Genomic DNA, 21,679 nt, shown 5'->3' on the forward strand with positions numbered 1-21,679 from the left:
CTGGCACAACACAACATTGTACCACTGACCAAACAGTAAATATTCTGGTCTTGCAGCTGCGTCTTCCGCTCTCTTAAATTCCAAGTCCCCGGACATCTGTCCGACTTTTGTGCTTTCTGTGACTTTTGTGTGGCTAGCGACAGACAAATACTGACAAATGCTAATTTTGAATCGGCATGTAATCGATACACTGCAAAAACGCACCTCCCTAAAACTTGTTAAATTCCCTTGTTTTCAGTATAAATCTACTAGAAATGAGTAAAATTATCTGCCAGTGCTTCAAGTAAATTTTACACACTTGGCGTTCCTGAAATAAGATGAATATCTGAAAATAAGCTCAACAGATTTTTAAGCAATTAATGTTTAATCTTACAAAAAAGCTTGTTTGTCAGAAATATTTTTAATTCAGGAATATTTTTTTCAAAATATTATTTGAAAGCAATTTAGGTGAAAAATGACCAACTTTTAGATGTATGGGCTTATTAAGAACAAATGGTCATATTCAGGGCTGCAGCTATCGATTATTTTGGTACTCGATTAATTGATGAACTAGTTAGTTTGAATAATGGAGTAATCAGATAAGGAACATAAAAAAAATGAAATACCAGAGCTGAGGCTCAAACGGTATAAAAAATAATAATAAAAAAAATAAGGATCAAAGTACAAAAAAAGAACAATTGGGTAACTTACATAGCAAAAGTATGCTAGCTTAATTCATTCACTCCCAGCCATTTTCACCAGTGCAACCTCCTTCGCTCCTGGCCGTTTTACTGGGTTTTGACTGATTTTGCAAGGCCCACAGAAAATTGTTCTATTGCTATATAAACATGGAACCCACCAAAAGAAAGATTTTTTTTTTTTTTTAAAGATGAATTTTTTTTTTGAGTCTCTGCGGGCTCTGCTCGCAAGCAGCACGAACTCAACGGCATCGTCCACTGCACTGGTGGTCCCGGTTGTTCTGCTCGGTCGTCCAGCGCCTGGCATCCATTCGGTCGTCTTCCGCCATCGCCCGGCCGTGCGGCTTGGCCGTTCGTTGCCGTTGAATCAGGTTGCGGGTCTTACCAAATGCGCTTCTGCCCTCCAGTGGCCAGTTTTATTGCTTTAAAATTGATTTTCAGCTTTGTGCTTTGGGGCTAAATTGAATCAGAACCCAGAGATGTCTCTTGTATAAAAAAAAATAAAATAGAACAAAAAAAAACGTAAAAGACGTATAAATATGTCTTTGAGACACTGAAACAATTAAAAATAGAACGGATTTATACGTTTTTGGGGAGCAAATAAGTTAACAGGGAGCAGGTGGATTCAGCCATGTGAAATGAGTTATGTCATATTACATGCTGCCTTTATGGGGCAGTATATCCGCACAAATCAATAACACTAAATGCAAACACTTTCAAAACCATTACAACACCACTTTAATTAAACGAATACTCGAACCAGCAAAATTTAATTTGAATCATTTTTGTAATCGAATTACTCGAGTTAGTCAATTAATCGTTGCAGCACTAGTCATACTTACTTAAAGTGGAATAATCTGACACATTAGGGTCTGTTAACTAGTGTTTAAATGCATCATTGTCCCAAAAACGTATTTATGCGTCTTTTGCGTTTTTTTTTTTAATTTTTTTTTTTTTACAAGAAGCATCTATAGCTTGTGATCTGAGAAACAAAAAACAAGGCTCCAAACCCATTTTAAAGCAATAAAACTGGCCACTGGCGGGCAGTAGCGCATTTTATAATACCCGCAACCCGATTCAACAGCAATGAACGGCCGGGCAGCACGGTCAGAGCGCTGGCGACATGATGCCAGGCGGCGCTCTGACCGAACAAAACAACCGAGAGGACGCATAGGAGGCCAGGCGCTGGACGAACGAGCAAAACGAGTGAGACCCCCAGTGCAGCGGCTCGCCGAACAGACCCCGCAGAGATGCAAAAATAATCCATTTTTGTGAGACTGACAACGATGAGGGAAAAGTTTACACGGCTGACAGGGCGACAATGGCATCATCTCGGCGACAAAGCGTCATCTCTCTGTAGTCGTATGTAAATAATTGTTACTTTACTATCAAAAGCTCTATTTGTCTGGTTGTTCATGGTATTTTTTAAAAGGAAAACATTATTCAGATGTTTGGAATGTAACTAATGCAAAAAATAGCTTTGTTAAAGTCAAAGTTATGTTTGAAATGTATGCGTTTGCAAAAAGCTTATTTTCTCCATTTTTTTCATCAGAAATTGGAAAATTGCTCAAACTAAGCTATTTTCTAATGCTGATTTCTAAAGAATGGAGAAAGATATGAACTTACTTTTTCTGCTGAAAGAGAGTCTAATCTTTCTTTTGGTGGGTTCTATGTTTATATAGCAATAGAACAGAATTTTCTGTGGGCCTTGCAAAATCAGTCAAAATCCAGAAAAAACGCCGGGAGCGAAGAGCCTTGCTCTGGTGAAAATGGCTGCGAGTGAATGAATTAAGACGTAATTTGTAGTCTAGATTGGTAGGTAAGCTTGAACACAGATGTGAATAAACATAATTTAATTATTTTCAGCCACAGGTCATGCCCGGAAACTATAAAAACTTGCCATAGAAACGCAATAAAAAATTTACACACCCTTGTTCAAATGCAAATATTTTATAAAGCTGTCCCAATCACATATTTTTTGAACCAGAGTTCCAATCCGAGTACCTGATTTTGAGTTGAGGATCTGCCGATAAAGAGTACCAATCGATACCTCGGCAGTTTATTCATTTATTTAATCATTTATTATGAAAAATACATTTTTTTTGTTTTTCAACGACATCCTTGTACATCTTATTTTGTTGGTTTGTAGCCCAATTCCGATCTTCTAAAAATTCTATCACGTGATTGGATGGTGGACATCCCTAATCGTGATTCCTCTGTATTATTTTATTGCTTGTAGCCCTGAACTCATAGATTAAATTATAGTTGAACGTGATCATGTTTCACTGCCATTGATGGTGATAGACGTGATCGCTGCCAGCCCTCCCAGTCAAATTGGATTGAACATTTATCACCGTCAATGGCTGTCATTGAGTTAAAACTTAAATACATTTTGAAAACCCGATCTTTTTCACCCAATTCCGATCATCTAAGAATGACGTGATCAGGCCTGATTTCCTATCACGTGATAAGATCTGGGACGTCCCTATTTTAATTTTTATCAGTGTTGATTAAAAAAAGGTGGTATTATCAAAAAGTACTGACCTAAGACTAAAATAAAAATGGATACTGTGACTTCTAATGTGCTTTCTTTAATAGAATTTGGATGTATGGTAGGTAGTATACTCCTTGTTCAACTGGGTATTTGGACTCCCTTTAAGCTACTATCTCTTTTAAATTAGCATAGCAGCTGCTGAGCATGAAAAGGAAATCATATTTGAAATTAAGATACCTCACACAAAGGCAGCAGCCAATATGCAAAGAGAGATGGATGATTGGATGGTATGAAGGAGGAGACTGCTGGAATTAATCGCGGGGCAGAGTTGACATAGTGTGTGTGTACGGGTGTGTGTGGGTCTCCGGCGTTTCTCAGTGGCTTGGGCATGCAGAGCGGCAAGTAGAAGGTTACAGATATTGTGTGGCATGGCGAATTGTGTCGCTTCCTCTCTATCATAGCCCATCAAGGTCACATCCACAGACTGGATGTGGTGGCCCTGGCCTTTCACTCTCCTGCATGGCTCTGGCAGAGGAATGGAGCCCGCGGACCACTGCTGCTTCTAATCAGGGCTGACGCGTGACTCAATTGCATGCCAGCTGCACGGCCAAACAGGGATTATGTCCCTGGATGGTGAAGACACAAACAAAAAAAAGGTCACCGTTGAGATCTTTGTCTAGCTATACCTTGCAGTGGCGTGGCTAGAGTCTCTCAGGGCTTGAGCAAGAAATCCCTGGGGCCCCTATCCCACCTGTGCACACCGCAAAAAATGTGTTTCTTGCACACATAAAAACACGATAAATGTTTCTGGCCACACCAAAAGTTGGCAGACAATATTCGAATATAAAACATTTGTCAAAAACGTACACACTTAAAATGGCAACTCTTTAAGTTTTACTTTTCACGATATACTAGGGCTGCAGCTATATATTATTTTTGTAGTCGATTAACCAACTACCGGTAGTTCAAATAATAGAGTAATCGGATTTGGAACATTTAATGCGCTGCAGAATAAATTTTAGGAGATGTAAAAGAAAGGCTTGCTAAGATTGCACTTTCAAAAGAGCATTTAAATGCAGAGACAGCATTCCGAGAGTTTCTTCAAACTATGCAGGATCGCACTTTCATTTAAAAATGAATTAAAATACCTGAGCTTAGCCTCAGACGGTATTGAAAATATAAATAAATTAAATGAGGATCCAAGTACAACAAAAGAACAATTGGCTAACTTGCATAGCAAAAGTCCGCTAGCTTAAATGCTATAAAATGCTAACTTTTTTTTTTAAAACAATATTAACAATTGTTCGAACACATATTCCCACAAAAAACAGCTAAATATACCGATAAACTAAATTACGAATTGATAAAAAATACCTCAAACAAAAACTTACCTAATGTTGGTCTAAACCAGTGCTTCTCAATTATTTTCTGTCACGCCCCCCCAAGGAAGAAGAAAATTGTTTCGCGCCCCCCCCAAACTCTCTGCCGCCACTGTAAATAGTATCATTTGTCTATAAAATAACTTTTATAAATACGCATCTGCCTAACATTGTGTGCTTTTTTTCTAATAAAGAAAAAAAGTAACATAGATCAACTTATAATAAAGTATAACTTTATTAACATTGTTTTGTTTGTAACAGAGAAGACTTGACGTGCATCAATTATCCTGAATTTTAAAAAAATAATTCACATCCAAACTAAAAAATACACTCAAGGTACATTTTTGACCATTTGATACAGAAAAATAAAATGTAATAAAATCAGTAAATAATAACAAATTAAAATTGATTAGAAACATTCACTCATGAGGACAATGTGCCAAAAAATTTGACCGAAAAAACAAATCTGAATAAAAGAGAAAAAAAATGTCCTTGGACAGGAGAGTTTTTATTTTTGCTGCTCACAGTATTTACCTCCTTTGCAATGGTGTGGAGTTATTTTGCAATTAGCATGCTAACAATGCTCACTGGTTTACTGTTATAACACTGACCAAGCAGGACGATTGTTGGCAATATTCGGCACGTTTTCACTGAAAAAATCAAGCGGCTTAACAATGAGATTGGGGTCTAATGTCATTAAGTGGCGTCTTAATTGATTTGGCTTCTGGCTGTCTGCTATAATTATTTTTCGACACAGTAAACAGTGGTCTTTCATCATCACCCACTGTATTAAAAGTCAAAGCTAAAAGGCAAACGGCACGAAAAAAGCGCATTCACGGCGGCCGAGGAAGAACCGTAGGTGACGGCGGTCGTCGTGACGATCCCAAGCCGAAAATGGCACTTCTCGGGCGGCGACGTAAGAACCGGACAAGACAGTAGGTCGCTGCGTGAGTGAGTCCGGTCGGAAAACGGCTTTCGAAAACGGCGGTGGCACACTGCTCTTCATGTCTGTTGTCTGTGTGTGCTGAGTGCTCTTCCTTAGTTCAAAAATACTGCGCGCACTCTGAAAATGAGAGCGCCACTACCACCTACTGAGTGGATGTGCAAGTACACTTTATTCCAGTACGGCAAAAAACAAAACAAAACAAAAAACCTGTTCCCCGAGGTCACATGCGCCCCCCCGGCATCGCTCTGCGCCCCCCCCCAGGGGGGCGCGCCCCACTATTTGAGAAGTACTGGTCTAAACAGTGACATACACTGTTCCCACTAGAGGGCAGTGTATCCACCCAAATCAATAAAACTAAATGGAAACACTTTCTAAACAAAACATTGCAGCGCCACTCTAAGCAAATACTCGAAGCAGCAAAATTTGATTCGAATTTTTTTTTTTCTAATCAAATGACTCGAGTTAATCGAGTAATCGTTACAGCACTAGGTTAAACGTCAGGGTACAACAGTAGTATGAAAAAGTAAACCTTTTGAAATTTCTCACATTTCTGCATAAAGTACCATCAAATGTGATCTGATCTTTATCAAAATCACACAGATGAAAAAAAACTAAAACAACTAGGGTTGTTCCGATCATGTTTTTTTGCTCCCGAGCCGATCCCGATCGTTTTAGTTTGAGTATCTGCCGATCCCGATATTTCCCGATCCGATTGCTTTTTTTTTTTTTTTTTTTTTTTCCTCCCGATTCAATTCCAATCTTTCCCGATAATTTCCCCCGATCATATACATTTTGGCAATGCATTAAGAAAAAAAGGAATAAAACTCGGACAAATATATACATTCAACATACAGTACATAAGTACTGTATTTGTTTATTATGACAATAAATCCTCAAGATGGCATTTACATTATCAACATTCTTTCTGTGAGAGGGATCCACGGATAGAAAGACTTGTAATTCTTAAAGGATAAATGTGACTTTGTATATTGTGACTAAATATTGCCATCTAGTGTATTTGTTGAGCTTTCAGTAAATGATACTGTAGCCATTTAACAGTTCTGCCCAAATGCATGATGGGAAGTGCAACCATGACTGTGCGTCGTGGTACCAATTGATATATCTTCTCTGCGCTGGGAAATAACATAGGGTGTTAAGAAAAAGATCAATTACTACCTTTTTTCCCCACATTGCTTCCCACGATATTTCTAATCGAAGGGAGAGGGTTGTAAGGATTTAGCCAATTAAAAAAAAGGCTCCAAAGGCTGCCAAAATTCACTCTACTCATTTTACTCTGCCCTTTAGCTCTATATATAGGTAAAACGGCGCCATTACAGATTGAACGCGACAGTGCGTGAGTGGGTCGTGCAGCGCATGCGTTAATTGCGTTAAGTATTTTAACGTGATAATTTTTTTAAAAAATTACCGCCGTTAACGGGATAAATTTGATAACCCTACCTTAAGCTTAAACTAAAGACTCTGGATGAGTGTAACATATGTCTGTAACGTTAAATACAATTAGAAAACGATTTAATTTAAATATATATATATATATATATATATATATATATAAAAAAGGCATGTCCGGTATTTTTTTGCCGATTCCGATACTTTGAAAATGACGTGATCGGACCCGATCCATCCCGATCGATCGGGACATCTCTAATAACAACCCAAACAATTGTTTTTTTATATTTTATTGAAGTATGCAAACGATGAGAGAAAAGTGAAGTTTTGATTTTTTTTTCATCTGTGTGATTTTGACAAAAATCAGATATTTCATGGTGATTTTATGCAGAAATGTGAGAAATTCCAAAAGGTTGATACTTTTTCATATCACTGTACGTCAGAGTGGGTGGAGCCTCACAAGGGGGTTGGTCATTTCAAATGGCCAATTCTTGTCGTTTCTGTGGATTACATGTTGATAGCACTCAGGGGGGGCCCTTTATTCCCCTGGGCCCCAAGCAACTGCCTGGCCTGCCTGTTCGCTAGCCCCGCCTCTGACACCTTGGGCCAGTATAGAGTTTCTGCTCAAATAAAACAGTCTGATTCACACAATGTAAAATATGTAGCCGAAAGCCCTCTAGGAAGAACCACGACACCCCTGTAGGTGACATTACAATAGGGGTCATTATCCCAATTGTTTTCTGAAGTGGCTCCGAGCTACTTAAGCCGCCGACTTTGCATGTGGCTTTTAAGTGTACACCCATGGACTGTTTTGCAACCAATTTGTGCATTGTTTGGAGGGCGTCATCACCGTGAGGGAAAATTGGCTTCTATTTTCACGACAGGTGTTGTTTTCGGTCCAGTAATGCCTGTGATTTTACCTTAGTTCAATCCTACTCCGGATTCAGATAAATGTGTTACCTTACGGCTTGTCATAATAGGGAAAATGATGTCTGTAAGTTCTTGGAGAGCTCCGGTGATGAGTCACTGGATATGGGCTTGGCAAGCAAATCCTGATCAGATTTTTACGGCATACAATAAGAGGTATTGTGGAAAAACATTGGTGCCGTGAGATTTGAAATGGATATTTTTTCCCCTCTGTTCATTATTTATTAAGGAGCAATAATCCTCCGCTTAACTAAGAGTATCCTGAGTTATTTTAGTGGCTTTGACAGCCCAGGAAGTACAATCAGGAAGAAGGGTAATTTGAACCTTCTCATATCAAGTCTAGTTTGGGTCCACGTGTAATTGCTGCATATTCATCGTCCTGCTGTTCAGGAACATTCGATGTTGGGGAAATGACAGTGTGACTGCTGAAGTGCAAGCGGATTGGCTACAACAGATACACATGTAGTGTCCCACCAGGAGCAGATGTAACTATGGGGCCACGTTTAACACCTGGCACTCGGGTGTCCTTGCCAGTTTGTTGACTGATTTGTTTGTCTTTTTTCTGGCACCTGCCTATTCACTTGCATTAGTTAGATTCTGCTTATAGCATACTAGAATCAGGTTTGATCCAATTAGGGGTGTAACAGTACACAAAAATCTCGGTTCGGTACGTACCTCAGTTTTGAGGTCACGGTTCGGTTCATTTTCGGTACAGTGAGAAAATAAAATGCAAAATATAAATGTGCTAGTTGTTTATTACACACCTTTGTGCTTTCAACAATAGGAACATTAGCCTATACAAAGCTAGAATCCTGTTCAAAAAGTAGCGGGTATTTAAAGATAATCCAACAACAATTTGCCTTTCAGATACCACGTATTGGTCAGCTTTTTCTGAAAGAAAGAAGTCCTGTGCTAAAGAGAAAAGCAATCCCAATGACAAAATTTTAACATGCATTTTACAAATGAAATGCCTCAATGAATCTTTTTTTTTTTTCTTATGAACGGTTTTCAAAAGCGTTATTGGTGGATTTTCTCAAGTTAAAGCGCCACACAGAAATTAATACATTTAATTTTGTAAGCAGGATCTGTGTATTATTATTTAATTACAAGGTTTTAGCTCATTTCAATTTACTTTATTTAAATGGGCTATAATTTATTTTATTATGTGTTTATATTTTACAAATGTGATGTAGTATTCATTTCTATTGTACAACTTTAGTTCCTATGTGAATATTAGTTCCAACTAGAGATGTCCCGATCCGATATTCGGATCGGATCGGACGCCAATATGGGCAAAAAATGCCGACACAGGAAAAATTCCTATCCAGACTTCCGATCCAGTTTTTTTTTTTTAAAGTCCGTTCCAGGTTTTCCAGCGCACAGACTTACATAATCCATTCCAGTGTTTGCTTCGGTTTCCCTAAAATCCGGTCCGCATTTTACGGCACACCTTCAACACACTACATTACAGTCTCCCAATTTATGGTGTTATGGTGTTATACTTATATAGCGCTTTTCCACCTTTCAAGGTGCTCAAAGCGCTTTACACTATCTCGCGATTCACCTACTGGTGACGCAGCACCAGGAGCAACGTGACCGAGAGACATTATCGGTTAAAATGTCAGCTGTGTGGGATCATTTCACCTTAAACGACGACAAAGACAAAGAGGCAGAGTGCAACATATGCTACAATAAAGTCAAGCGTGGACGACAAAGGCGAAGAGGCAGAGTGCAACATATGCCACAATAAAGTGTGGTGGTAAAGCTGTAAGAAGATTTAATTCAATCAACCTAATCAAGCATTTAGCGAAATACCACCACAAACAATATCAGAAGTTTGTTGAGAAAACCGAAGACAAAACGAAAGGTCCTACGCAACTAACACTGGCAGAAACTTTAGCTATGCGTGACAAATTGGCACTCGACAGTCCCAAAGCCCAGGGAATAGCAAGTCATTGCCGAAGAATTCATTCTGGATGACGAGCCATTATCTCTCGTGAGTAAAGCCACACCATCCAACACTTAGAACCACGGTACAACATGCCCAGCCGTCATTACATCCTTGAGCGATTCGGCCGTGGAAGATTCGAGAACGATTCACATCCAAATTCCGATTATTGAAATATGTCAAGTAAAGCGGAACTAATACACAGCGTGGTCTTTGGGACGCAATGGGAAACGGACCGCATTGCGTCCGGAGAGTAAACATCATGCTTGTCGTAGACCTGGGTAATACCAATGCTCGACTCACGGCTTTAGCTCAACTCATGCCGCTGGATAAAAAACACAAGAATACCTGACTGCTGCTGACAGCCGCTACAAACTACGTCAACATCGTTTTACTGTAGATATCATACAGTATGTATATAGAACTAGATTCAAAACGACATACTCGACTGCGTTAGCAACATTGAAGTATGGATAAACAGGTCAGTTTCTTGTTACCAACCGTTGTGTGTTATTCAAACTCACCTAATTCAGCTGGCTAGTTGTTATCAAGAGTACTAAAACCCTTTTCAACATGAGTCTGACAACTAAGTAAGGAGGCTAAATAACTTTAAACTTTAACACATGCTCAGATAGGCCGGTATCGGATCAGAAGTGCAAAACAATACCGGTATCGGATCGGAAGTGCAAAAACCTGGATCGGGACATCCCCAGTTCCTACTTGTTTTGTTGTGGTAGGAGGGTTTTGTATTGAACACGGGGCCGTGTTGGTTATTATAATAGCAGAGAAGACAGCAGTAAATCAACAAAGACAAATCAACTGTGCCCCGATCTACCACTCAAGAGATCTGATGGACTCTAAAAGTGGGTTACGATTGCATATTAGTTTGAAAATCGACCGGATCCACCGTATTTTTACACGAGTGACTTCCGGTCTGCCCGATCCTAGCTACCGGTAGTACCGCATTGGCCCGAATATAAGACGATGTTTTTTGCACTGAAATAAGATTGAAAAAGAGGAGGTCGTCTTATAACTGCGGCCTAAAAAAAAAAAAAAAAAAAAAACTGCGGCCTAGACATATACCCATTCACGACGCTCGATGGCGCCAGTCATCAATGAATCGAATGCTGAACGCGACTCGGGCGGCCAAAGCGAACCCCTGACACGAAGAAGAAAGTGGTAAGAAGGAAAAGAGAAGAAAATACCGGTAATAGAAGAGATAACCGAAAATGGAGAAACTTCGCGACAATTTGGAGAAAAGTGGGTCGAAGATTGGCCAGGTTAACCGGTGTTTGGCCATTCCTTACTACGCGGCGAAACGTCCTACACAATGCTCAGGGCGCTTGCATATGCATTCACACGCATGCGCACATCGGTTGGAAGCGGCGAGTACTCACTATTTTTGTTTTTATTTAGTTATTTAGAACCTTTTCACAGCCTCAAAGATACTTTTTGCATGTATTACCCTCTCATACTTTTAACCATTGTGTTTTTTTGTGTTAGCTTTGAAGCAGTTGACCACATTAGTCACGTAGCGTATTTAAACCGTCCTTATTTGACATAACTACATTTAAGTATTTTCTGCAGGCATTTCTTTAGTACGTTATTCCTGTATGCATCTAAACAAAACAAGTTTAGAGCACACGGTAGTAATTTAGGTGTCAAATTCGACTAATGTAGGACGTTTCGCCGATGTAGGACATTTTGGCAGAACACCGGCAGCTGAGGAGAAGTTATGACGCAAACTTCAAGTTGATGGTGATAAATGAGGCGGTGTCTTCAAACAACTGCAAAGCGGCTGTGAAATATGGTGTCACAGAGTGTAATGTACGGAGATGTAGAGCTCAAAAAGATCGCCTAAAAAATGCTCACAGTCAGAGAAAAGCTTTCCGTGGTCGTTTCTGTATAAAAATTAATTTGGTGTTCAAAAAGTCTTTTTTCAAACTTGAGTCTTGAAAAAGAGGGGGTCGTCTTATAATCGGGGTCGTCTTATATTCGGGCCAATACGGTAGTATTGACGCAGGAGGGTTGCGTCTCGCGTCAAATAATAAACTCTGCCGTTCTTTTCGCGTGCGTCGTGTTGAGCCGCTTCTGGGACGCGTCTAACACGCAGCCGCACTGCGACTGGTGTGCATTGGCTGATTGAATATAACTCTCACGTTTCACTGCGTTCTCGCGGCGGCCACGTTGTCGCGCCGTTGATGTTTCTGGGTTATACTGTCCTACCGTGTTTGTCCTCGTTATAGTAGAGAAGACGGAGTAAATATAATCTACAAAAAGAAACTGGAACCCAATTGACTCACAGCCTCCAAAAGTAAGGGTTACATTACGTCAGAAACTCGTTCGGTACGCCTCCGTTCCGAACCGAGCACTACGTACCGAAACGGTTCAATACAAATACATGTACCATTACACCCTTAGATCAATCCATTTTTGTTTGCAAACCTTCAACACAATGTACATTAAAAAATGACGAACCAAGCTTGAAGATTTGTTTGCCACCCTATTGTCACTTCTGGATTCTCATTTTTCACACTTGCGGATGATGACAGGCTTTAAATATAATTACCCATCTTTGAACTACTTATTAAAGAAAAGATGAAGTAATCCCTGCATTTTTCCCACGAGGCAAAGAATAATACAGACACTTTACAGCTTATGCTATATCTAGACATGGAATCTCCATGCATGCCAACAAGTGTTAATGTATTCTAAAGGTCACACGCCCATACAGCCACATTCTGTCGACTAAGTAAATTTCTGTACTGACTGCTAACGGTGAAGGTTGCTTCCACATTAGAAAGTAATTGACACGATTACTGTCCTTATCGTAAATATCAAGTGATTCTTAAGCAGCAAAACTCTCTCGGGGGGAAAGAGAATTAAAAAAGCAAGCGGTACAACAATACATTTATGCTTCACTTATTCCTTTATTAATTTATACAGTAGTAACACAACACTATATACCAGACATGTCCAAAGTCCGGCCTGGGGGCCAAATGCGGCCCGTGGTCAAATTTCATCCGGCCCCCAGCCTCTGTCATAAAATCAATAACGTCTGGCCCGAACACACACTTAATGAATTGGTCAGCAGTACTGCAACCAGCATATGAAGTAGCTTACACACAAAATGCTGCCCCAATTTACCCACTAAAAGGCAGCAGCACTTTAACCCTTTATTGCCAAATGTATCACATTTGGTACAACTAAAATTCCATGATTTTGAGACTAATTTAGAATTTTGACATTTCTTTTTGAAAAAAAAAAATGATGGATGCAAGTCAATACATGCATCTGCAGGTTCCATGAGAAAAAAACACATGATTTAGCATGGGTTATAGGTATAGAGCGCTTATTACACATATTCATTTTGACTTTTCTTTTTACAAATTTGAAAAAAAGGTTTAATTAGGACCTTATTTTTCAAATTTAGAGATTCTCTGATAATTGCTTCACGTTGGAGGTATTTAAGGGCTAAGCAACATTACTCCGTGTAACCCATTGCTTCCATTTTCTAAAATGGTGACAATCAACAAAAAAGAACGTTGACTGTGACGGCCGACGCTTCAAGTATAGGTGGAAATTAGACTATTTCTTCACCAAAATACGCAACAACTGTGTCTGCCTCATTTGCAAAGAGACATCGCTGTTTTTAAAGATTTCAATGTGAGGCGATATTACCAAACAAGACATGCTGACATGTACGACAAGATTACAGGGAAGATACGCAGCGAGAAATTGAAGCAACTTGAAGCTAATTTAATGTCACAGCAGCAGTATTTCGCAAGAGCCCGAGACACGAAAGAAAAAAAAATAATAAAGCAAATGTGACACACTGAATGGCTTGCTAAAATTTGCTTAAATATATTGTTCTACGTAAAGGACGTCAGCCAAGGTCGGCCCCCCACATTTTTACCACACCAAATCTGGCCCCCTTTGCAAAAAGTTTGGACACCCCTGCTATATACATATATATATATATACACCAGTATATGGCGGAAAACACAGACAAGGCTGAAAAAGCAGTTTATGCTCTTGCACCCCTCTTTAAAATAAACTGCTGTATTTTAAGCCAAAATAACTGTTGTTTGATAGAACAATATGTCTATATGCTGCCATAGCAGTTTCATGGCACATTATGGCCCCGAACTATTTTTAATTTGTCCGTTTTACCCTGGAGACCCCCGTTTACAGACACTGCACAACTGTTTTTGTTTCAATCCAGCCATAAGAAGGTAATTAAATTTATTATTCGTCATGTCTATCATTTTTAGCTTAGAATCATTAATTGATGTCTAATATTAAAAATTAAAAAAAAGACTTTAAAAAATTATTCACTCTCATATTTTAAACTTTTAAACAAATTACATCACAATGAAAAAAAAATGTGTCTGTAAATAGGTTACAGATATATACCTCATAACTATCACTTAATTGTATTTTTTTTGTTACTGTCACATTTTCCCCGTATTTTAGATGATAATCGATCCAGACAAAGAAAAATTGAGAAAAAAAAACATTTAAAACGGTAAATATTTGAAAAAGAAAATCTCGACCACTCCTTGATGTCTGTGATTTCTGCGTTCCAACCCTTATATATGGCGGAAAACACTCAGGTGACTTGAAGTTCTGCTTTGAGACCCCCAGTTTGGCCAAATTTCAGAATTGTCCTCTATGCATGTGTGATACATCATTGGAAAGCTTAAAATCTCAATTTTCTGGGGGAAGAAAAATTTTGAACAGGGCATTTTCCCAAAAAATTTTTAAACCGCAAAACCCTAACTGGAGGCGAGAGAACGAGCGAGCAGAATTAAGACACCATGATTTTAACGAGACAATATCGCGTACTTACCTTGTTTCGATCCAAAAACTCCATGTAGCGTGTATGACCGAGTGTTAAGACACAGCCGTGAATGGCCGCAGCCGGATTTTTGGGGGATTTTATTTGTGAAACATGGTAATATATCAATGGTCGTGATGCAGAAATCGCAGACATCAAGGAGTAGTCGAGATTTTCTTTTTCATATACTTACCCTTTTAAACTTTTTTTTTTTTTTCCCTTTTCCCCCCAATTTTTCTTTGTTCGGATCCATTATTTATCATCTAACATATTGGGGAAAATGTGACAGTAGCAAAAACATACAATTAATTGATGGTTATGAGGTAGATATCCATGACTTTTTTTAAAGACGCCAATTTTTTCATTGTGACGTAATTTGTTTAAAAGTTCAAAATATGCGAGTGAATATTTTTTTGTCGTTTTCCTTTAACGAAATATTAGACCTTAAGTAATGATTCTAAGCTAAAAATGACATTTTGATTACTAAATATAATTCGTTTTATGGCTGGGTTGAAACAAAAGCTGTTGCGTGACGTCTGTAAACGGGGGGTTTCCAGGGTAATGGGGACAAATTAAAAATAGTTCTGGGGCTTAATGCGCTATTACAGCATATAGACATATTGTTGTATCAAACCTAACAGTTGTTTTGTCTTAAAATACAGCAGTTTATTTTAAAGAGGAGTGCAAGAGCAGAAACTGCTTTTTCACTCTTGTCTGCGTTTTCCGCCATATACATACCTGTACAAGGCTGAAAAAGCAGTTGCTGTTCTTGCACCCCTCTTAAATAACCTGCTGTATTTCAAGCCAAAATAACTGTTGTGTTTGATAGAACAATATGTGTGTATGCTGCCATAGCAGTTTCATGGCGCAACCCCAGACTATTTTTAATTTGGCCATTTTACCCCGGAGACCCCCGTTTACAGACACATCGCATCCGCTTTTGTTTCAATCTAGCCATAAAAGGCGTAAGTAATGATACTTATTATTCGAAATGTATTATGTTTAGCTTTAAATCATTAATTGATGTCTAATATCTAGTTTAAAAACAACTTTCAAAATTATTCACTGGCATATTTTAAACTTTTGAATAAATTACATAATAGTAATAAAAAATACATAGATATCAGTGACGTAAGTTTTACCTCATAACTATCGCTAAATTGTTTTTAATTGTTACAGTTGCATTTTCCCCGATATTTTAGATGATAAATAATCGATCCAAACAAAGAAAAATTGAAAAAAAAAAAAAATGTTAAAAAGGGTGACTATTTGAAAATCTCGACCACTCCTTTTTGTCTGTGACTTTCGCGTAGCAACCCTTGTTATATGACTGTGTTTCACCCATAAAATCCCCACAAAGTCTGGCTGTGGCCATTCACAACTGTGTCATGACTCGGTGGTACATGCTACACTTTTTGAGTTTTTGCATCCAAACAAGTTACGTGTGTGATATCTCAAAAAATCAGCGTGTCTTGAACTCGTTCACTCCCAGCCATTTTCACCGGTGCAACCCCCTTCGCTCCCGACAGTTTTACTGGATTTTGACTGATTTTGCAAGGCCCACAGAAAATCCTGTTCTATTACTATATAAACATGGTACCACCAAAAAGATTACTCTTTTCTTTCAGCAGGAAAAAAAAAGTTAGTTCATATCTTTTTCCATTCTTTTGAAATCAGCTTCGAAAAAGTTTGAGCAATTTTCCAATTTCTGATGAAAAAAGAGAAATTGAGCTTTTTGTAAAAGCATACATTTCAAACATAACTTTGACTTTAACACAGCTATTTTTTGACATCCCCAACCTCTGAATAATGTTTTCCTTCTACAAAATAACACAAACAACAAGACAACTAGAGCTTTTGATAGCAAAGTAACCATTTATTGGCACATGGCTAGACTGTTGGGTTGGGAGATGGCGCTGTTTTGGCCGCCGCAGCTGTCATAGCAGACTGGGTGGGCTTTTCCCTCGTCACCGCCTGTAGTGTCTCATCAAGATGGACTTTTTTGAGTCTTTCTTTTGTGGTGACCACTGCCTCGTGGCGGAGTTCGCCTGGGGAACTTGTGTGGGGTTAGGGTTAGGCTTCCTGGGGGGAACTGGTTTGGCCGTGCATGTTTCAGGCTGAGTCGCGGGACACTGGAGGGTGCGGGGGGACGCGAGCGGCCGAGCACGGCGGCGTGGGCTCTGCTCAGCGAGCAGCATGGATTCAACAGCATCCTCCGCTGCACTAGTGGTCCCGGTCGTTCTGCTTGGTCGTCCAACATCTGGCATCCCGGGTATCCTCCCGGTTGTTCTGCTCGGTCTTCCGCCGCCTGGCATCCTGGACGTTCATTCGGTCGTCTTCTGCCGGCGGCCCGGCCATTCGTTCCGTTGAAACGGGTTGCGGGTCTTACCTATTGCGCTACTGCCCTCCAGTGGCCAGGTTTTTTTGCTTTAAAATGGATTTTCAGCATTGTGCTTTGGAGCAAAGTTGCATCAGAACCTAGAGATGTCTCTTGCGAAACAAAACGTAAAAGACATATAAATACGTTTTTGGGACACTGAAACAATTAAAAATAGAACATATTTATATATTTTTGGAAGCAAATGAGGTAATGATGCTCGCACCTCGGGTTAACAGAAAGCCACAAAAAGACATACATTGCAGTTGAACGCTAGTGTGAGAATTATGGACACAGCAGGCTAACTGACTAGCGTGCTATCTATTATCTTTTCGACCCTTGTTGCCGTTTGTATTGCTTATTATGGGTTTATATCGATGTAATAGATGCTTAAATCATCACTACGGCAAACCCGACACTACGCCACTGCACAGTAGTGTGCTGCAGCACAGTGGTTGGAAAAACACTGATACTGTATATAGTATATTATAGTAGCACAATAGTTTTGAATTTTTGTTTGCTCCTTCATTTGTCTTCTGTACTGCTTATCCTCACATAAGAACTGTGACAAGCTAACCGTTTACTCACTGTGCCACCTATACTTGAATTTTTATTTACCACTTAACTCCTTGGCTGCCACTAACACCAATAGACGCCAATCTGTTTTCACTGGAATGGGGTAGCAAATGATCAGCTAGAGGATTGGCTCAAGCTTGAATGCTTGGAGTATATTTAGCTAATAACGTACAATAAAACATTTTCTGATGCTTCGCTGGACTGTGACAAAGTGCCAGAACTACATTTTTCTTGTAACAGCTACTCACTCACACACTCACCTGCTACATACCGCTACACATATTACTATCACATATTTTCTTTTCATTCCCTTCTTGCTTTTTTTTCCTTTTCCTTGCTGTGTTTGACTAATAAGGCACGATGGATTTCAGCAAGCCTGCCAGGAGGTGACCCTGTTAGGGGAGTTCCGAATTACAATGTGTCTGTCATTGCAGTGTCTGCTGTTTCTTCGGGGCCCTTATTCGAGAAAAGACAGCAATACTGTAGCTAGTAAAGTGGCTCAATGTTGGGGTTCTCAACAGTGACTTGTTTTTATGGCTGTGTCTAAGCCAGAGGTGTCAAACTCATTTTAGTTCATGGCAGGGGCGGAACTTAAGGGGGTGTGAACACACACAGGAGACCTGGTTTGGGGTTAGGGTTAGGGTTTAAATGGGGGTTTTGAGATATTAATTTTGAGTGATGACATGACTCGCAGCCCCCCCCCCCATATACTGCAAAATGGACCCGAAGGGGTGCCATTGGTTGGAGCAGTACTTCTCAAATAGTGGGGCGCACCCCCCAGGGGGGCGCAGAGCGATGCCAGGGGTAGCGCATGTGACCTCTGGGAACATTTCAAAAACATATCAAAAGTGATATGAAGAAGAGCTGTGCGCCATGTTCGAAAGCAGTTTTCCGGCCGGACTCACTCAACGACCCACTGTCTTCTCTAGTTCTCACGTGTCCGCCCGAGAAGTGCCATTTTCGGCTTGGGATCGTCACGACAACCGCCCTCACCTACGGTTCTCCCTCAGCCGCCGAGAATGCCCTTTTTTCGGGCCTTTTGGCTTTGACTTTGACTTTTAATACTGTACAGTGGGAGAAGAGGAAAGACCACTATTTACTGCAGTGACGTGCGGTCAGGGGAGGCAGGTGAGGCAGAGCCTCACCTGTCATCATGACAAAAAAATAATTTAATTGAATATTTATATGAATATTTGTCCATTGCTCTTTATGTATGACTCATTTCAAACATTTTTTATAGTCAAAATCGCTGAATTTGCCTATTTCCTGTTCAAATAAAGAAATGAAACGAGAGGTGCGGCAGCAACGAGTAAAGCTTCACCTCTGATTGCGCAATCCATAACAAACTGGGTTGATACATGGAATTGGAGCGTGCTGGTTGCCGTACATCTGCATGTCGCCGTTATAATGTTTCCAGATACGTTTATTTGACCTGATTTTCCACATTCTGGCTAATGTCTTTATCCCTTAACGTTTAATGTTTGTTAGCGACATATTTAGTTTTGCTGATGGGACATAAAATCGCAGTGAAAAGGCACATGCTGCGGCAGATAGTACTCTGCCGCACTGCAAGGGGGCGTACGTGAAACTGGACTTTCCGTTAAATGTGGACGCGGTTAACACAACACCGGAGCTAGAAAGTTTGCTTCAAACTACGAGACAGAAGATAACTCGCGCTTTTCAAACGGACTGGTACACCCGAAAAGACTGGCTATGTGGCTGTCCTTCGAAAAATCGCCTTTGCTGCTTTCCCTGCCTTTTCTTCTCAACTTGTGCCAATGTCTGGACTAACACGAGATATTGTGACATTAAAAAACTACGACGAAGCCTCAGCAAACATTAGAGCTCGACCACTCACATTCAAAGCCTGATTGCTTTAAAAACTTTTGGAAGCTCAAGGATCGATTTGGCTTTGACGAACAGCGGAAGCTCAACGGTAGCATCCTCAGTGCTAAGGTAAAGAAAAGAGTTTGAAAGACCTCATTAATGCAACCTGCATCATAGCTAAACAGGAGTTAACATTTCGTGGTAACGATGAGCGTGTAAGCTCTTCTAAACGTGGCATATATGTAGAACGATTACATGGTTTTGCTGAGAAAGATGAAAGGTTAGCTAGACTTTTGGACACATCCACTGTGTTTTCTGGCTTGTCAAATAGAACACAGAACGATCTAATTGAAGCAGTCCTCTCCATTGAGGCGGAGAGATTTTTTTTTTTTTTTAAAGTAAAGGAAAATAAGGAGGACTTTTACAAAAAGGGCGTAGGTTTGCATAGGGACAGTAGGGACATAACACTACCAACTTTTTAGGATGCTAAAATTGTCCCCACCAGCTTTTAAGCAACCTTACCTTTTTTGCATGATATAATGTTCAGTTATATAGAGAATTTAGATCTTTCAATAGTTCCATATGTTGTAAGGATAGAATTGACCCCACCATTATTAAGTGAATTATTTTCATTATGTTTATGTTTGCTAATAAAAACCAGACATTTATTCAGGAAGTTTTCAAAATGTTTTAGTATTTTTTGAAAACAAAGATTTGAATCGAACAGTGTATCATCTGAACCAATGCATGTAAAAGTTATTATCAGAAGATAAGGATTTATTTTGCATTGATCATTTTGCCTATTAATTAATTAGGTTCATATACATGAGAAATGTGGCCCTTTGCCCCCTGCATCCAATCTGTTTGGTCTAATTAATGTCCCGTCCCCAGCAAAAAGTGTACCTACATGCAGGTTATGCTGTTATATCGTCCCTACGAATGTTGATACCAAACCTATGCCCTTCCAAAGTAATGCCGGTTTTTGTGGTGAAGGACAGGTGCAAGAGCACAAACAGTTTTCATTTCAATCTTATAAAAAAAAAAAATTAAAAAAAAAAAAGCTTAGACCAAGAAAAATACAATAGAATATTTAAAAACTAAATTTTGGCCTTAAATAAAATATTCTTTGTTTTTCTTTTCACACTTTTTGTTTAGCAATCTGTAATAAATTGATTAAAGTATCAGAATTAAAAGTTTTAAAAACAACAATATTTTACTAAAGGTCAAAATTGAATTCTGTGGCTTTGTACACCACTCTTTACTCTCATTTATGTTGCATGAATTATAGAATTGCGACGACCAACACATTGAGGGTGTGGGGCAAATGCATGTTATTTTCTTACTTTTACGTATCGATATTATGTACCGTGTGTGCGTGTTTTGTGAAGAATGCTGATGAGATATGAAATAACCAGTAGCCAATTGAATAAGCTACCGTTTTTGGTTTATATATTTGGAAATCTGACACTAAAGGAGTCAGTGCCTCACCAACCATGAACCTCACCGTACGTCACTGATTTACTGTGTCTAAAAATGATTATGTAGCAGACAGCCGGAAGCCAGATCAATTAAGATGCCACTTAAAGACATTAGACCCCAATCTCATTGATAAGCCGCTTGATTGTTTTTCAGTGAAAACGTGGCGAATATTGCCAACGATCGTCCCGCTTTGTTAGTGTTATATCAGTAAACCAGTGAGCAGTGTTAGCATGCTCAGTGCTAAATAACCTCACACCATTGCAAAGGAGGTGGTACTGTGAGCAGCGAAAATAAAAACTGTCCTTCTGTCCAAAGACACAGAAGGAAGGTTTTTTTCTTCAGTTTTGTTTTTTCGGTCAAATTTTTTGGCATATTGTCCTCATGAGTTAATGTTTCTAACCAATTTGATTTTTTTATTATTTACTGATTTTATTACATTTTATTTTTCAGTATCAATAGTCAAAAATGTACCTTGAGTGTATTTTTACAATTTGGATGTGACTTTTTTTTTTTTTTCTAAATTCAGGCAAAGTGATGCGCGTTAAGTCTTTTCAGTTACAAACAAACAATGTTAATAAAGTTATACTTTATTCTAAGTTCATTTATATTACTGTTTTTTTCTTTAGTAGAAAAAAAAGACGCGTACTTTTAATAATAATTTTATAGACAAACGATACTGTTTACAGTGGCGCCAGAGTTTGGGGGGGCGCGAAATATTTACGTCTTCCTTAGGGGGACGTACCAGAAAATAATTGAGAAGCACTGGGTTAGAGCTACGTTTGTGCAAGTTGTAGGGACATCT

At 39.3% G+C, this 21,679-nt stretch overlaps 1 protein-coding gene across 14 annotated transcripts in view; it reads left to right on the forward strand.

Annotated features, from left to right (window-relative positions):
• The window catches only part of nrxn2a (neurexin 2a), a 496,353-nt gene that overhangs the window by 11,125 nt on the left and 463,549 nt on the right, over nucleotides 1–21,679 (forward strand). Inside the window, exon 1 of one of the 14 annotated variants that reach the window (XM_057820425.1) lies at nucleotides 9,005–9,826. The exons of the other annotated variants lie outside the window; for them this stretch is intronic. The gene's annotated coding sequence lies outside the window, so the exon portion shown is untranslated. Of the gene's footprint in view, nucleotides 1–9,004; nucleotides 9,827–21,679 lie in introns of those variants that run through there. 14 annotated transcript variants of the gene reach the window in all.

The sequence above is a fragment of the Corythoichthys intestinalis genome, chromosome 18 (assembly GCF_030265065.1).
Source record: "Corythoichthys intestinalis isolate RoL2023-P3 chromosome 18, ASM3026506v1, whole genome shotgun sequence".
NCBI classification, from domain to species: Eukaryota; Metazoa; Chordata; class Actinopteri; order Syngnathiformes; family Syngnathidae; genus Corythoichthys; species Corythoichthys intestinalis.